Raw genomic sequence first — 2,500 nt, 5'->3', positions numbered from 1 at the left:
AGTGCTCGGGGAACAGGTGCGCGTCTCAAACGGCAATCAAAGGCAGGTGAAAATAATAAGCAACCATGGTAACTAAAACAAACTCAAGGGTGCACAAAACAGGAACTGAGGGAGTCCAAAACTAAACGAAAATACCAAAACATGATCCGGGCTACGGATCATGACTCCTACACAGTGGCCTAGTGTTTAGAGTGTCTGCCCTGAGATGGGTATGTCGTGAATTCAAACCCTGGCCGACTCTTACCAGAGACTATAAAAATGGGACCCATTACCTCCCTGCTTGGCACTCAGCATCAAGGGTTGGAATTGGGGGTTAAATCACCAAAAAATTATTACCGGGCGTGGCCCCTACTGCTGCTCATTGCTTCTCTCACCTCTCAGGGGGTGAACAAGGAGATGGGTTGAATGCAGAGGACCAATTTCACCACACCTAGTGTGTGTGTGTCGACAATCATTGGTACTTTAACTTGAACTTAAATGTCTGGACAATTCTGAAGAAAGAAGTCCATGTCCATAGTGGTTAGAGTGTCCTCCCCGAGATAGATAGGTCGTGAGTTCAAACCCGGGCCGAGTCATACCAAAGACTGTAAAATTGGGGCCCATTACCTCTCCCTGCTTGGCACTCAGCATCAAGGGTTGGAATTGGGGGTTAAATCACCCAAAAATTATTCCCGGGCGCTGCCACCGCCACTGCTCACTGCTCCCCTCACCTCCTAGGGTTGAACAAGGGGATGGGTCGAATGCAGAGGACAAATTTCACCACACCTAGAGTGTGTGCGACAAGCATTGGTACTTTAACATTTAACTAAAGAGCTCTACTCTGCAAAGCCAAAGCCATGTATCAACAACACCCAGAAACGCGGGCCTTGAGTTTGACACCTGCGTCTTAATAGTAGTAATGGAAGGTATTTACAGAGAATAATTTTGCCACACCTAGTGTGTGAGTGTGACAATCATTGTTATTTTAACTTTTAACTAAAGAGCTCTACTATGCAAAGCCAAACGCATGTATCAACAACACCCAGAAACGCGGGCCTTGAGTTTGACACCGGTGTTCTTATAGTAGTAATGGATGGTATTTACAGAGAGTAATTTCACCACACCTAGTGTGTGTGTGACAATCATCGGTACTTTAACTTTTAACTAAAGAGCTCTACTATGCAAAGCCAAAGCCATGTATCAACAACACCAAAAAACGCGGGCCTTGAGTTTTACACCTGCGTCCTAATAGTAATAACGGAAGGTATTTACAGAGAATAATTTCGCCACTCCGAGTGTGTGTGTGTGACAACCATTGGTACTTTAACTTTTAACTAGAGAGTTCTACTATGCAAGGCCAAAGGCATGCATGTATCAACAACACCCAGAAACGCGGGCCTTGAGTTTGACACCTGTGTTCTTGTAGTAGTAATGGATGGTATTTACAGAGAGTAATTTCCCCACACCTAGTGTGTGAGTGTGACAATCATTGTTATTTTAACTTTTAACTAAAGAGCTCTACTATGCAAAGCCAAACGCATGTATCAACAACACCCAGAAACGCGGGCCTTGAGTTTGACACCGGTGTTCTTATAGTAGTAATGGATGGTATTTACAGAGAGTAATTTCACCACACCTAGTGTGTGTGTGACAATCATCGGTACTTTAACTTTTAACTAAAGAGCTCTACTATGCAAAGCCAAAGCCATGTATCAACAACACCAAAAAACGCGGGCCTTGAGTTTTACACCTGCGTCCTAATAGTAACAACGGAAGGTATTTACAGAGAATAATTTCGCCACTCCGAGTGTGTGTGTGTGACAACCATTGGTACTTTAACTTTTAACTAGATAGTTCTACTATGCAAGGCCAAAGGCATGCATGTATCAACAACACCCAGAAACGCGGGCCTTGAGTTTGACACCTGTGTTCTTGTAGTAGTAATGGATGGTATTTACAGAGAGTAATTTCCCCACACCTAGTGTGTGTGGGTGACAATCATCGGTACTTTAACTTTTAACTAAAGAGCTCTGCTATGCAAAGCCAAAGCCATGTATCAACAACACCCAAAAACGCGGGCCTTGAGTTTGACGCCTGTGTCCTAATAGTAGTAATGGAAGGTATTTACAGAGAATAGTTCCACCCCACCTAGTGTGTGTGTGACAATCATTTGTACTTTAACTTTTAACTAAAGAGCTCTGCTATGCAAAGCCAAAGCATGTATCAACAACACCCAGAAACGCGGGCCTTGAGTCTGACACCTGCGTCCTAATAGTGGTAACGGAAGGTATTTACAGAGAATACTTTCGCCACACCTAGTGTGTGTGTGTGTGTGTGACAAAACAAGTCCATGTCAGAAAGCCAACAAATTATGCTGAACTGCACCACTTTTGTCAAGAGGAGTGGTCAAAAATGAAATTCCATGACGATGGCCGCTCGCGCCTCCTCGCATGTCGTCGCCCTTACCGGAACACGCCGGCACTAAACTGCAGCAAAGCGTTTGCGAGGCACTAATCTGCCG

General features: G+C 44.4%; 1 protein-coding gene across 1 annotated transcript in view; it reads left to right on the top strand.

The window, feature by feature from the left end:
* ebf3b (EBF transcription factor 3b) overlaps positions 1-2,500 on the top strand; it is a 275,369-nt gene that overhangs the window by 611 nt on the left and 272,258 nt on the right. The window lies entirely within an intron of this gene.

Source organism: Nerophis ophidion, linkage group LG09 (assembly GCF_033978795.1).
Source record: "Nerophis ophidion isolate RoL-2023_Sa linkage group LG09, RoL_Noph_v1.0, whole genome shotgun sequence".
NCBI lineage: Eukaryota > Metazoa > Chordata > Actinopteri > Syngnathiformes > Syngnathidae > Nerophis > Nerophis ophidion.
The sequence above is the reverse complement of the archived record's forward strand: the minus strand, read 5'-3'. Positions and strand labels throughout refer to the sequence as shown.